We start from the raw sequence: 16,251 nt of genomic DNA, 5'->3' as shown, positions 1-16,251 counted from the left end.
GAGGGCAGTTGGGGGTGAGATCAGGCCAGCAGGGGAGGGCAATTGGGCGTGAGATCAGGCCGGCAGGGGAGCAGTTAGGTGTTAATCAGGCTGGCAGGCAGAAGCGGTTAGGGGCAATCAGGCAGGCAGGCAGGCAGGCAGGCGAGCAGTTAGGAGCCAGCAGTCCCAGATTGTGAGAAGGATCCCAGATTGGAGAGGGTGCAGGCCAGGCTGAGGGCGCCCCCGCCTCCTGTGCACGAATTTTGTGCACTGGGCGGGCCTCTAGTTAAATAATAAAAATCATATAGTTGAAGTTCACCAAATTTTTCTCTGGAATTTTTTTTTTCAATTAAGGATAACTCTTAGGTCTCAAATTTTATCAAAATTGAATATTTTGCTCAATAAAACTAAACCTTTAAAGTATAAATTATTTTTTATATTTTAGAAAAAGTTCAGATTACCAGCAATCATTATTTGTGCTAGCTTTCCATTTAAATACCAATTATCACAAAAGTAAGGGATATAATTTCAGACAAGGTAAGGTTCCTTCACTTCAGCTGTTGTAAGCTGATTTTTCTTAGAAGTTCTTTTATACCTTGGGTTGATTTAAAGGGCCAAACCATAATTCTGGTTTTCAGGCTTTTAAAAATTGAGGTGATCTCTGCTGATTTAATATGATTCATCTCCTTCAGGCCTTGAAATTTCCCAGAGCAGTATTTTCACAAACTGCCTCATAAAATTGGTTTGGGGGTGGAGATTTTCAAAGGATCTGTGAATCTGAAAAAAGCTGCCTATTGTATCCTACTTAGAAATTCACTATGCACCTTAACATATTGTGTTCATAGCTAAAGAACACTATTTAACCCAGTGTTTCTCAAAGTTAATAGACCATGGAATCCTTTTTGTAGAGTATAAAACTCTTGAGGAGCAAATATATTGTGGACCAGTTTTGGAAGCACTGCTGCTTCCTTAGCACCTGTTAAATGACCAGTGGTGGGGAGGTGTAAAAATAGCCTACAACTAGTTTCTTTAAAAGCTGAAGCCTTGATTTTCCCATTATAATAAATTATCTAATTATGAGTAAACAACTGAAATTTTTAATGAGCACAAGAAAGGAAAACTTTGTTATAATCAAAGTATTTCCTATAAGTGTTTCAGATTGTTAAGAAGCCCATCTTCTGTATTTTTTCTTGATTTCCTTGGCTAGAATGGGAGGTAATAGAAGATGAGATGTAAGCAGTAAACTATAGTGATAAGAGCACTAGAATGCTATAAAGTTAAACAACATTAAGCCTTAATTCTATTAACTGATTTTGACCTTGGACAAATTATTTAACTTTAGGTCTCAGTTTTCTAACTTATTAAATGCTTCTCATTACAAATACCTCATAGCAAGTGTTTCATAGTTGGTAATTAGTGTCATTGTCATTATTGTGAATTACATTGAGAGGGTTCCTTAGAATTGAGTTTCTTTGTCAGAGGCATAGGAAGTTTTGCCTTTAACCCTGGCATGAAGGGAAACAATCGTAACCTGCTAATTTATGTGATAATAAAGAGAAATGATCTTTGATTCAGAAGGCCTCACTAAGTGCAAGGGCCTTGTTAGACGAATCATTACTTGGGCTTATGTTTATTATCATTAAAATAGAAATATCATCCACATATGAAGTTCCAGTGAGATGATGGATACTAATATACTCCCTAAAGTTCATTTTTTTCTCTTTTAACTGGAAAAATTTTAAATGGATAGACATAAAGGTAGGCTTTTAGAATATACAGTTGGGGCAAAAAGAGGCTTACAGTTGTGAATATGTGAAACACAGAGTTTATTGTATTGTTATTGGACTAAAGTTCCAGTGCACGAAATTCGTGCATGGATGGGGGTTCCTCAGCCCAGCCTGCACCCTTTCCAATCTGGGAACCCTTGGGGGATGTCCAACTGGCAGTCAGACATCCCTCTCGCAATCTGGGGCAACTGGCTCCTAACCACTAGCCTGCCTGCCTGATCGCCCCTAACCCCTCTGCCTGCCATCCTGATCGCCTCTACCTTGCCCCCCTGCTGGCCTGATTGTCCCTACTTTGCCCCCCTGCCGGCCTGATCGCCCCTAACTTCCTCTTGCTGCCTGCCTGATTGCCCCTAACTGCCCTCCCCTACCGGCCTGATCTCGCCCCCAACTGCCCTCCTCTGCCGGCCTGATCTCGGCCCTAAATGCCCTCCCCTGCAGGCCTGATCTCACCCCCAGCTGCCCTCCCCTGCTGGCCTGGTCGTCCCCAACTGCCCTCCCCTGCCGGCCTGATCACCCCTAACTGCCTCTGCCTTGGCCCCCACCACCATGGCTTTTTACCCTTTTATTAGTATAGATAGATTATATAGGTTAGGATTGCTTAAATTGGGTGGGGGGAAAGCCTTTTTCAGCAAGAGGAGATGCTCTTGGCAAATAAAAACACATAATCCCTATATCTGGACTGATAGCCAGTCATATGCACTATACTGCCAAATCGGTCGTTAAAAAATTGAATCACATTCTTACACCTTACACCAAACAGCTGTTGCCCTTAAAACCCCTCCTCAGCCCCCACCATAGGTTCTGCCTTTGCAGTTCACCCAGATTTGGTTCTGATTGGTCGGTTTCTATGCCAGTCAGCATCTCCGGGCCTATCTCTGGACCTGATCATAGAGGTGGGGCTGATCAGCAGCCACCCCAGGCTGCTGGTGAGCAGGCTGAAATGCTGACCTCTGCGGGGTAGATTGGCTTGGCTCCTGGAGAGGCCCGGAGAGAGAAGCAGGGTCTGGTCACCCTGCTTCTTTCTCTGGGCCTCGCCAGCAGCTGCTGCAGCTGCTGATCACCCCCGCCTTTCTCTCTCTCAAAGAGGTCAGCAATTCAGCCCTCTCGCCTGCTGCGCATGCAGCCTGGCATTCGGTCGAGCCTTCATTCGAGCCTTTGGTTGTTTTGGATGTTATGACCCTGGATCTTTATATATATATAGATTATTGTATTATTTTTAATGTGAACAACTGTAAACCGATTTTTGCCTCACCCTGAATTATCCTGATTAAGCTTCAAAATCATCATGGGGTATAGGTTATTATTCCCACATTTCCTATGCACCGAAAGTCATAACTTTTAAGAGACAAAACTAGAATTGGAAACAAGATTTAACTTATTCCAAAATTGTTTCTCAATCCTGCCTATTGGAATTATTTTCATTCACCTTGCTTTTCTATTCCAATCATGCGTTTATAGTGTGCACAACATTTAAATTTGAAACTTTAGGTAGAGCATGTAGCTTTGATTAGATATAGTGTAACAAAGTAACATTACTTTATTAGATACCACTGAGAACATTACATAATATTAGCAGCTAAACGTTATATGCAAAACACCATGTACTTAGCTCAATACACAGTCTAGTTTACAACAATACTATGTAATAGATCTGTTTTACATTTAAGAAAATTGAGTATGAGATAAGTTATGTACCTCAAGTTCATATATCTAACTAGAGGCCCGGTGCACAAAATTTGTAAATGGGGGGTGGGGGTTGTCCCTCAGCCCTGCCTGCACCCTCTTCAATCTGGGACCCCTTTGGGGGATGTTTGACTGCCGTTTTAGGCCCGGTCGGTCCTAAACTGGCAGTCTGACATCCCTCTCACAATCTGGGACTGCTGGCTCCTAACTGCTTGCTTGTCTGCCTGCCTGATTGCTCCCAACCACTTCTGCCTTCCAGCCTGATCACCCCCTAACCACTCCCCTGCCTGCCTCATTACACCTAACTGCTCCCCTGCCAGCCTGATTGTCCCAAACTGCCCTCCCCTGCTGGCCCGATCACCCCCAACTGCCCTCCCCTGCCAGCCTGATCGCCCCCAACTACCCTCCCCTGCAGGCCCGATCGCCTCCAACTGCCTTCCCTGCCGTCCTAATTGCCCCCAACTGTCCTCCCCTGCTGGCCTTGTTGCCCCAACTGCTCCCCCCTGCTGGCCTGATGGCCCCCAACTACCCTCCCCTGCCAGCCCGGTTGCCCCCAACTGCCCTTCCCTGCCAGCCTGGTCACCCATAACTGCCCTCCCTTGCCGGCCTATTTGCCCCCAACTGCCACCCTGCTGGTCCGGTCATCCCCAACTGCCCCCCTCCACCATTCTGGTTGCCCCCAACTGCCCCCCCCCCATGCTAGCCTGGTCAACCCACGCAGCCTGCTGTTCAGTCATTTGGTTGTCCCTCACTAACCCCCCTGCTGGTCTTGTCGCCCCAAGCAGCCTGCTGTTTGGTTGTTACTGTTACTGTGACAGCGTCTTGGACAATTTGCATATTCCTCTATTATTACTATGGATTAGCAGCATTGGGAATCAAATCTAGGTTTAACTTCATAACTCATACTGTATTTAAACAGTTTTTCTGGAAACAGTATGTCTTTTATAGGGAAACTAGAGGCCCGATGCACAAAATTCCTGCAAGAGTAGGCCTTCCTTCCCCCGGCAGCTGGCACTGGCTTCCCTCTGGCACCTAGGACCCGGGCTTCCCTCTGGCCACTGGCAGGCACCGGGGACCCAGGCTTCCCTCGCAACCCCAGCTTCGTGTGGAAGGACGTTGGTCTAATTAGCATATTATGCTTTTATTATTATAGATTAAATCTTTTAGAAGATAAGCCATATGAAAATTTCTTACTTTTTTCTTTCAGCAGTGTCTTCCTGGGTAATATCATAAAGTAGCCCTCCAAAAAATGGTTAATAATTACATATATGTGTGTGTGTGTGTGTGTGTGTGTGTATACATATACACACATATATGTGTGTGTATGTATATATATATATATATATATATATATATATATACACATTGTTTAACTATATATACATTGTTGAACTATTAGAAAAAGGATTACAGTCCTTAGGAGTTGGAACAATAGATAGAATCTTCTCATATAAATCTTTTCATGTGAAATTTTTTTGTTCTTGATTAAGAACTATAAAATTGAGTACTAAGTTCATTTACACTATATTTTAGTGGTAGAGTTTATTTAGTTTAATAAGTAAATAAAGCTACTTTGTGATCTGCCATTTGAAGTTAAATTTGTTTGCCTTTGGGAAAAAGAGTAAAAGCTAACATTTGCCTGCTTGATTATTAATGTACAGGAATGTGATCAGTGCATCACTGTGGTTCCTTTGAAAGAAAAGTCTCATCTGCTTCAGAGATATTTTATATTCCTTGGAAAATTAACAGTAGTTTCCTTAAGAATTCCTTAATATTTGTTTATGTAATAAAAGAGGAAAGAATAGCTTTTGAGTTATTTTATGAAACCTATATTTACTATCTAGAAAAATATAGATACCATTAATAGCACTCATGAAGATCAAACATTGACTACAGATAAATCTCTAATGGATCTTTTAATGCCTAGAATTCTTTTTCCAGTAATACCTGGAAAGAAGAAGATTGTATTGATTCATGCCATGCCTTGCATCTTATAGGAATTTCTTTCTATCACAATGCTGCTATTGGGCAGATACCAAAATTCATGCTTTTATCTAGTTCTTTTCTCCTTTCTTTTAAAGAGGTATTTTACTCTGATATCAGAACAATCAACTAACTTTAGAACCTCTGAAAAGTTTTAAGAAAAGACATATAGATGAAGCTCTAATTAACATTTTTTATGGGATCTTTGTTTATTCTTTTTCTCCTTTACAGTATGGGTATTTATAATAGTCATATAATGAAAAATTTTGAGGAAATTTCTCTTATTTTGTGTTCTTCAATCTGAAGATTTTCCAGCATATGATTCTTTTCTTTCTTTTTTAGCAGTGATAGAAGGAATTCTGAAAAAAAAAAAAATTTAAAGCATATAATAATCTGCTATTTAAGAACTTTCTCTTGTGGAAAATAAAGGTAAACTTAAAGGCAATCTTTTATGAGAGTACAGATTGATAGTCACCTAATGTAAAGTAGTTTCCTCTTAAGAAAGGATTATGTATGTATATCAAATGACTTTTCCATCCTAAAAACTTAGAGCAACACACATCAAAATTGTTACTATTCTGTTCATTTGTCTTCAGTTATCTGATCTGATACTCAAGCAAGTCTTATACTCTGTTACTCACTCATTTGACATTTATTAAATGCCTACTACAAAGTTTAAAATAGTATATAAGTTATAGGTTCAATAAATAGACAACTGCGGTTCAAATACTAACTCTAAAACTCACTACCTTAAGTTTCCGTTTCCTCATCTGTAAAATACACTTGACCACATGTGACTATTTTATAAGCAAAGTAGAACACCATCCTCCTTTTTCAGATACCCTCCCTGAGAATAATGTGCAAAGTTAATTTTTTATTTGCCTAGTGGAAGGCTGGTGCATTTTAGATTAAATGCAAGTTAGGACATGGTGTCTCAGGCTGATTCTTCTCGTTTATAGCCCTTCCACTGGGCCAATAATTCTTTGTTTATCTTTTGTTACTGACTTCTTAATATAATAGCATGGTCAAAAGATGTGGTCCATGTGATCCTAGTTTTGATATTTGTTGAAAACATTCTTTATGGCCTAGTATGTGGTCAATTATTATAAATATTCCCCAGGTGCTTGAGAAGAATGTGTATTCTCTAAGTTAAATATGTCTATTAGATTAAGCTTGATAGTCACTTTACTGTTCTACATATTTATTAATTTTTTTGTCTTCCTGAACTATCAACAAATAAAAGAGATGTGTTAAAATCTCCCACAATAGTGGTAGATTTGTATATTCTGTTTGAAATTTGTAAGTGCTAACAACTATTGCTTTAAATATTTTGATGTTATTTTATAATACAAGGCATATAAGTTTAGAACTATGATATCTTTCTGGTAAATTGAAACTTTTATCATTATTTAGTGACCTTCTTTAAACCAAATATTATTATTTGTTTTAAACCTATTTTCTCTCTTACTGATATAGCAATTCTCAATTTATGTAATTAGAATATAACTGCTATAACTTTTGAACCTTTCTCTATACTTACGAATTAGGAATCTTATAAATAACACTAGAGGCCCAGTGCACGAAGTACGTGCACGGGTAGGGTTCCTAGGCCTGGCCGGCGATCAGGACCGATCAGGGCCTTTCCACAGAAGGGATAGGAAATGTGGCCATCTTCGGGAAACACAGCTGCCATGGTCTTCAGTAACTAAGAACAGATAATCTTTGGTCTCTGTTCTACAGAAGAGGAAGCTGAGACTCAAAGAAGGGATCCTTCCGCAACACCTCACCCACTTCTCAGACCTGAACCCTGTGCAGCATTGTTTTCGTTGAAAGTAGAGGATCCAAAATGTTTTTAGATCTTTGCTATTTTAGGCAGGAAAGAATTTAGCACAGGGTATTGGTGCTTGGGAAATCATCGGAAAGCTGGAGAAGTGGGTATTAGGCTGGGCCCCCAGGAAAGACTCCCTGCCCAGCAGGAGTAGCTGCCCCCTCAGCCACAACTGAATCCTAGGACACTCTGACACAGCTGTGACCCGGGGATCAGGAAACTGCTGCTCTCGCAAGTGCCCTCCAGCTCCCACAAAACAGGTCACTGGGCAGTGCCTCTGCCACAACTGCCTGTGCACAGCCTGGATTCCGCTGCAGAAAACCTCCACATCTCTGCAAACATGATCATCAGCAGCAAACAGCCCAAACTGTGGGAAAATGCCTCTGTCCCACTTCTGCCTTCAGAATATTGTGCAAGCGCATCCAATCGGCAGAAATGAATTCATATCCAGAAACCTAGCTGCAAAGGAGTTTGGGCAATTTCAGAATTTCATCTAGGAGTGAGATCTTGCCAATGTACCTCATGTGCCTGGTATTGATAAAAATGGGGCCCGGCTGGTGGGGCTCAGTGGTTGAGCATCGATCTATGAACCAGGAGGTCACGATATGATTCCTGGTGAAATTTCGGGCTTGATCCTCAGTAGGGGCATGCAGGAGGCAGCTGATCAATGATTCTCATCATTGATGTTTCTATCTCTCCTTCTCCCTTCCTCTGAAATCAATAAAAATTTTTTAAATGGGGTCATGCTGTATATATGTGTTATAACAAGTTTTTCACTTTGTAGGTCACTAATGTCTTTCATGTTAAAACCATACTTAGAGAACATTATTTATCATTCATTTTAATTGATCTCAGAGAGAAGAAGGGAGAGAGAGAGAAACATTGTTCCATTGTTTCCTTCACTCACTGGACTGGGTATTGAATCTGCAACCAGGGCATGTGCCCTGACTGGCAATTGATCCACCACTTTCTGGTGTATGGGACGATGCTATGCTGGTACCCTGACCCCAAATTCCAGTCTCCAGAACTGTGAGAAAAATACATTTCTGTTGTTTAAACCACACAAATTTATGATATTTTGTTATGGCTGTCTGAGCTGACTAATCTATACTAATAAAAGGGTAATATGCTAATTAGACTGGGTTGACAGGACATCTTCCGGTCGTCCTTCCGGACAAAGCCACAGTGGCAGGGGGCCGAGGCTGAGACGGTTAGGGGCAATCAGGCAGGCAGGCAGGCAGGTGAGCAGTTAGGAGCTAGTGATTCTGCAGGGATCAGACCTAAACCAGCAGTCGGACATCCCCCAAGGGGTCCAGATTGGAGAGGGTGCAGGCCGGGCTGAGAGGACCCCCCCCCCCCCTTGTGCGCTAATTTAGTGCACCGGGCCTCTAGTATATTTATAAAATTGTTTTATAGTTTAGCATTTGGTGGTTTATGAACAAATTCTTTAGATGTATTATTGAAAGAGTTTATATTTTGCTAGTAACTATTTTCTCAAGAACCTTTGAAAGTTTTTCATTTGAAAATGAAAATATTGATATTTTTGTATGCTGTATTCATATATTTTATTTTATTGCTGGTCATTTTTAGTAGCCACCCTGCTAGGTGATCTTAAGGAAGAGAAAAAGAATTATGCTTATGACTGGGTTATGGAAGACCATTGTCATTATGTTTCTAAAATTAATATTTTGTATAATGTTGTTTTGTATCTTGATTTTAAAGGCTTAAAGATAAACATATCAAGAGTGTGAGGCAAGCAAAACTCAAAATATACTAGAAAATGTGAACGATCATCCTATATAATAAAGAAGTAATATGCAAATTGACCATCACTCCAACACACAAGATGGCCACCCCCATGTGGTCAAAGACGGCCGCTCCCATGTGGACAGAAGATGGCTGCCGCAAGATGGCCGGCAGGGGAGGGCAGTTGTGGGGGACCAGGCCAGCAGTTGGGGGCGAACAGGCCTGCAGGGGAGGGAGGGCAGTTGGGGGGACCAGGCCTGCAGGAGAGGGCATTTGGGGGGGACCAGGCCTACAGGGGAGGGCAGTTAGGGGTGACCAGGCCAGCAGGGGAGGGCAGTTAGGGGTGACCAGGCAGGCAGGGGAGGGCAGTTGGGCATGACCAGGCCTGCAGGGGAGGGCAGTTGGGGGCGATTGGGCAGGCTGGGGAGGGCAGTTGGGGTGACCGGGCCTGCAGGGGAGGACAGGGGCAACCAGTCTGGCAAGGGAGGGAAGTTAGGGGGGACCGGTCCAGCAGGGGAGGACAGTTAGGGGCAACCAGGCTGGCAAGGGAGGGAAGTTAGGGGTGACCAGGCCAGCAGGGGAGGGCAGTTGGGGGCAACCAGGCCGGCAGGGGAGCAATTAGGCGTCGATCACACTGGCAGGGGAGTGGTTTGGGGGTGATCAGGCTGGCAGGCAGAAGCAGTTAGGGCCATTCAGGTAGGCATGCAGGCGAGTAGTTGGGAGTCAGCAGTTCTGGATAGTGCAAGGGATGTCCGACTGCCCGTTTAGGCCCGATCCCACTGGAATCGGGCCTAAACGGGCAGTCGGGACATCCCTCGCGTGGTCCCAGATTGGATAGGGTGCAGGCTGCACTGAGGGACACACACCCCTTTTCCCTGTGCACGAATTTCGTGCACTGGGCCTCTAGTAATTATATAATCACTATCCTATATAATAAAAGGGTAATATGCAAATTGACCCTAACAGCAGAATGACTGGTCACTATGACATGCACTGACCACCAGGGGGCAGATGCTCAATGCAGGAGCTGCCCCCTGGTGGTCAGTGCGCTCCCAAAGGGGGAGCTCCGCTCAGCCATAAGCTGGACTGATGGTTGGCCGGTGGCGGCACTAAGGATGTTCAACTGCGGCTTAGGTGGACATCCCCCGGGGGCTCCCGGGTCGCCAGAAGGATGTCTGATTGCCAGCTTAGGGCCGATCCCCCAGGGAGTGGCTCTAAGTCGCCAGGTGGACATCCCCCAAGGGCTCCTGGGCTGCCAGAGGGATGTCTGACTGCCAGCTTAGGCCCGCTCCAATGGGCCTAAGCTGGCAGGTGGATATCTCCCGTGGAGTCCCGGACTGTGAGAGGGTGCAGGCTGGGCTGAGGGACCTCCCCTCCAGTGCACAAATTTTTGTGCACTGCGCCTCTAGTATTTAACTAAAATAGAAAGTATAAAGCAATACCTTGTTTCTACTTGTATGTATTATTGTTAGGCAATGGATTACACTATTTGATAGTATTCTGTTTATGGAAGTATGCATGGATTTATCTATAGTATTTATATTTATTGGAGAATAAAAATAGCAGAATTTCTCAGTACATTTATCTTTTGTTGGTGATAGCTAAATTTAGATCCCCCAGTGCTGATTCACGATCTAATTTAGGGAGAACGAAAATGTTACCAGGGGAGTTTCTAATGAATCCTAAAAGGATCAAAGTTTGGATATTAAACCACATGAACAAAAACTAGAGAAATGGAGATTTTTAAATCTAGAAAATAAACTTTAAAACATGATTTGTGTACTCAGCAAGCATTTATTGACCACCAACTGTGTGTTCAGAATGTTACTGCCCTTCCCCCTTGTTTCCAGAGAGAAGCAATTTTCAACCTTTTTCATCTCATGGCACACAAGCGATTTACTAAAATTCTGCATTACACCAAAAAAATATTTTAAAAAGGTATAATTTTCATTCATTCATACTGGACAACAGTTGTTGTGTTGGATGTTGTCATATTTTTATTTGACAATCTAAGGGTGAAAAGTGGTCAATACCCCTGACTAAATAGCCAGGTATTATTGCATGTTTTAAAAATGCTGTGGCACACAAGTTGAAAATCAATTTCATAGAGTATCAGTAAGATGTAAAATTTAGTGGAAATGATATAGACAGGAAAAATTACTGACTGGATGAATTCAGTTTAGCTGAGTGTTCCTCTATTCTGACCAACCACCATATTTGTTTTGAAGCTATAAGACAGACATTGCAATGGAGATGAAATCAAGATGATTGTTTCTACCTTTTTTTCTTATCGTTGCATAACTTTGATTCCATTTTTTTGTGTCATATCGATTCACTGTGTCATGTTCTTTTAGTTCAAAAAAAAATTAGGAATTTTTATTTGGGTTAAATTTGGGATTTAATCTCAAAATTCTTCTCTTTCCCCTAATTTTTATACAGGTGACCATAAGATTAATACTGTTATATAATTCACCTATGCTATTCAGAGTAATATGACTGGCAAGAGTTGATGGATATTTATAAATAGGATTATTATTAAACTTAAATTTAACTTTTGGTTATCAAATTTTAAATTTGCAGCTATTTTCTTAAAGCACAGTGAAAATTTCATTTTATTACCTCTACTTTCCATTGTCTCTGATGAGTGCTTGAATGTCTTGTCTTGCTACTTTAAAGAAACTCTGTCCTATTTTTCTTCTTACTGTCTTTACTAAATTTTTTTTATCTTTGGTTTTAAGTAATTTTACATGGGAAAATCAAGTATGGATTTTTTAAAATACTGTCTGTGTTTGGTAATCCCAATATCTGTATCTCCTTAGAGTGTATTTTTACTGCCTTTTGTTCTTGTTAGTTCTTGTATCTGTTGCTTCATGATTTTTCTGGTTGTCTCTTCATTGTATACTGGATTGTACTTGAAACCCATTTGCAGACTTAATTTGAGACCTGGGATTATATTTTTTTTCTTCAGAATTTATTTTGAATAGTTTGCTTGTGACAGTACTCCGGGAGGCATTAGCAGTCTAGGATCACTTTAATCCAATTTCAGGGATTAGAATTTTCTGAGCTCCCTAGATGACTCCAAATCAGTCTGCAGCTCTTTTACTTCTTGTTCATCTTAATACTATAGTGGAATTTTTCAGGGTCACAATAAAAAAGGGTTGTTTTTGTTTGTTTTTCCCTAGGCTTTCTAGCTGTCAAACATACTTTTTAGCCTCAAACCAACTTTTCTACAATTCCCTCAGAGCAAACATGAACCCAAATGCTAAATTTCCCTTTCTGGATTTCTGTCTTATCTCTTGATCCCATAAGTTTTCACTATATTCTCATTCTTTAATGCCTTTGAGCAACTTAAAAATGAATATAGTATTTTTTCAGATTTCCTGGTTCTCAGTAGGAGAGCACATTAATCTAAATGACCTGTTCTGCCATTTTTGGAAATAAAATACAATTTCAGATTGGTGTTTCTTTAAGCACACACACACTTCAAATTTTTTCATTTATAGTCCAAGTAACGTATTTTCTGGAGCAGAAGCCTCAGTGAGAGGCTGGGAGTGGTGGCCCAGCTGCGGGTATGGGGGCGGGGTCTCTGGCAGTAGAGGGCATCTGGCCTGTGGCCATGGCTAGGTTGCTGGGCTAGGAAGGGGATGCCCCCAGGCCTGCTGCGATGGCAGGCTACATGCTACCCAGGCATCACCCCACTGTTTTGGGCCAGCAGCCTTGTCACTCCAGAATATTTTGTCTGCACAGAAAGAGGAAGTGCACTAAGCAAGATCCATCAGGGACCCAGGAGACACATTTTGGAAATGATAAACTTGGAGATCTCGAAGAGGTAAATCCATGAGTTTCCAAAAACCAAAAACCTCAGCCTCTTGAAAGATGACAGTCAACCCAGCGGACTTCATTCAAAGGAAACCATGAGGCATTCACTGGGACTACACTGGAGCTTCCGACCTCCCAATCCGTGGGCTTCGGCCAGGAATACCAGCAGTCATTTTTCACTGGAGGGCCGAGTTCCTACCCCTGTGGACACTGAGTGACTCAGACTCTCATGTCTCTCAAGTGGGGAGCCCCAGCACAGACTTTGCAGCCTTTGGAGAATCTCTGAGGGATAGACACCTTCCAACGCTGCAGATAAGTTACGAAGCACTGAAAGATGAGAATTTTAAGCTAAGAAAGCTAACCGAGGTTCAGAGCTTCTCTGAGACACAAACCGAAATAATGAGGATGCTTGAATGAAAATTATAAGAAAAATATCAAGGAGGAGAGTGACTACCACAACCTGGAATCTGCGGTTCAGCAGATGGAGCAGAACCTGGAGCTGATGACCAAACGTGCAGAAAATCAAGTCATGAAACATAAAACTTGCTCCAGGCACAGGTTTCCAACAAGCGCGAGAAGGAAGTCTGGGCCAGGGCACCAGCCTTAAGGTGGTCAAGCAGAACGCAGATGTTGCCTTGCAGGACCCCTACATGGTCATGAACAACCCACACGGCCCCCACAAAGCTGCTGGTTTCTGGAGTTGAAACGCTGAACCTTACTGCTGAAACCCTTAAATCTATAGACAGAATTTCTGAAATTAAAGAAGACGAGGAGGAGTTTTGAGAAGCTTCTAGTTTGCAGCTTTGTTTACATCCTGAAGTCACTACTTACTGGATTTTAAAATGCCATTGTGTCTTTAAATATGCAGTCTTCACAGTAAAAATATTTATCATGAGATACTAATTTCATGACCTAGATCAGTATTATTAGCCAACCCCAACGAGGAGGAGCTCTGTAGTGAAGAGTCTCACCTGAGGTTTCTGTGCAGTCCTTCCTTCTTGGTGAACTTCCTGCTGTTATAGAGGCTGGGTGGTCTACTAGAAGACTTTTGTACAAAACCCACAGATTTTTTAAAGTTACTGAACTTGAAAACAGTTCTGTCATGTGTGTCATCCATTCTTATTCCAGAACGTTCATTCTAAATTCAGTCCATCATTCTTGAAGTTTTGCCTCAAAGAAAACATGAGTTGAAACTCAGATGATTGCTTTGAACAGGGACTCACGCCTTTTTGCCATTGTTCAGTGCTCCTTCTAGCCCAGTCCACTCTTACAGCCTTTACAGGGGTAGCTCCTGTGGTTGGTGGCCTGAGTGTGGACACTCCACCTGGCAGATGCTGCTATTCTCCTACAGGGACAAAGGTCGCCACAGATTCCACACTGTGAAACTGTCCAAATTCACCTCTTTAGGTTTGAAAAAATGTTTTTGGCCTTTACTGTAATTAAATTTAGAATTCAGGAATTCTGAAGACGTGTAAAGCATTCCTGGGTTAGCACGAGGTCTCTCCCAGGTTGCCTTTTCAGCCACTTATTGATGTAGGAGGGCTTAACAGGCACTCTGTGCCTTTTTGGCTGTTTGCTGGAGATGTTATTTTTTAAAAAAAATTTCCCTCCTGTTCAAATTGACAGCTTTCTTAATAAATTCTAAAATTAAAAAACACACACACAAATATATTTTCTGATAAAATAACAACCTGAAGCTTCCAGTTTAATGTGTCCTTTCATTATCTTACTTTAAAGAAGTCTAATGTGTAGAACAATAATAGTAAAAATAGCATATGTTCATTTTATTTGTTTCTTTTACCAAGCCCTACTATAATTTTGAAAAATTGTTATTTACTAATATGACTGTATGGAAATCCAAATTTTTAGCAAAGTGCATTCTTTTCTAATGATTTAACAGTTCAATATTTTCTTGTAAGGAAACATTGGGATTTAATTTTTTTACTACTTTGAAGCAAAGGGATCAGAAGTTGATACTATATTTTAATATGAAAGTTTCTTCTACAGTTAGTTACTAATACAAACATCTCTTCCTCCCTTTATTTGTTATGGTATGTTTTGGGGTTTTTTGTTTATTTTCTTGTTTGTTTTGTTTATTGGTTGGGTTGGGCAAGAGATAATTGTAGGAAGCAGCATCTTATTAAACTCGGCATAAAAGAATGTATTGTCATTTTCTAGATGGCATAATTCAATTATTCTAGGGCTTTAATTTCCATTGGAGACAGGGCCTCAGGACTCCTGAGGTCTTTTGTAGAATGAGTGAAATATTCATTGGGAATTTCCCAGTTCATTGGAAATTTATTGGAAATTCTTAATGTTTACCTTTATAAGTTGAATTAGGTCAATGTTTCTCAATGGAAATACTGTTGGCATTTGGGATAGTACAAATCTTTATCTTTGCATTGTAGCATGTTTAGCATCCCTGGCTCCTGCCTCCTGATTAGCAGTAGGCTCTTTTAGTCATTGTGGCAAGCGAAAATGGCTCCACACTTCTCCGAACTATCCCTGGCATAGTACTGCCATCAATTGAGAATCACTGAATTAGATCAGCAACTTCCTTACAATAGATTTTTACCATTTAACAGAATTTTAATTCTTAGATTTAGAAAGGTTAAGGATGGACTTTTTTTTTTGCTTTTCAACATCACATGCCTAGTCATCTTTGATTCTAATTTGTTCTGATTTGTTAAATAATGTTATGTCAATAATCAGCTTAAATACTTTATTCTTAAAGCAGTAGTGTTCAGACTGCTCTAAGAGCTATTAAGTGTTCTGACGTAGAGCTCCTAAGTGTTTTGAAAGATACCTTAGGCCACAAAGAAGATGGTATTGGGATGGGAGAAATGGATAGGATTCTCCAGCAGTTTCCTTTTACTTGTCCATGCTTTCAGGCAAGAAAGAGTTCTGTTGTCCTACATTATGTCTTCTTTCCTCTGTCTTAACAGGAACAAATGATTAAAAATAAGAAACATGGTTTAGTGACAGAAATTTCCAAAAACTGTTCTGACATAATTTTAGATCACTAGGTAGTATAAGAAATATTCATTGTAGCTGAAACCGGTTTGGCTCAGTGGATAGAGTGTCGGCCTGCGGACTGAAGGGTCCCGGGTTCAATTCCGGTCAAGGGCATGTACCTTGGTTGCGGGCACATCCCCAGTGGAAGGTGTGCAGGAGGCAGCTGATCGATGTTTCTCTCTCATCGATGTTTCTAGCTCTATCCCTCTCCCTTCCTCACTGTAAAATATCAATAAAATATATTTTAAAAAAAGAGAAATATTCATTGTAAATATTTTTAGACAAATAGATTTCCAACAATTGATTATATGAATGAGTTTCTCAGGTAAACTCTTTATGAGAGGAATCGCCTCTTTTTCAAAGGACCAACAGTTCCGAAGAAAATTAAATCACTTAATAGGCCATTTGTAC

General features: G+C 41.2%; 1 protein-coding gene and 1 pseudogene across 2 annotated transcripts in view; both read left to right on the top strand.

Moving 5' to 3' along the window:
- ARID2 (AT-rich interaction domain 2) overlaps window positions 1-16,251 on the top strand; it is a 188,673-nt gene that overhangs the window by 62,851 nt on the left and 109,571 nt on the right. The window lies entirely within an intron of this gene.
- Window positions 12,671-13,608, top strand: LOC308243329 (endosome-associated-trafficking regulator 1-like; annotated as a pseudogene). Its single transcript has 2 exons — window positions 12,671-12,835; window positions 12,890-13,608. The product of its transcript is annotated as an endosome-associated-trafficking regulator 1-like (transcript).

The sequence above is a fragment of the Plecotus auritus genome, assembly GCF_963455305.1.
Source record: "Plecotus auritus genome assembly, chromosome: 3".
NCBI lineage: Eukaryota > Metazoa > Chordata > Mammalia > Chiroptera > Vespertilionidae > Plecotus > Plecotus auritus.
Note: the sequence above shows the minus strand (reverse complement) of the source record. Positions and strands in the feature narration are given on the sequence as shown.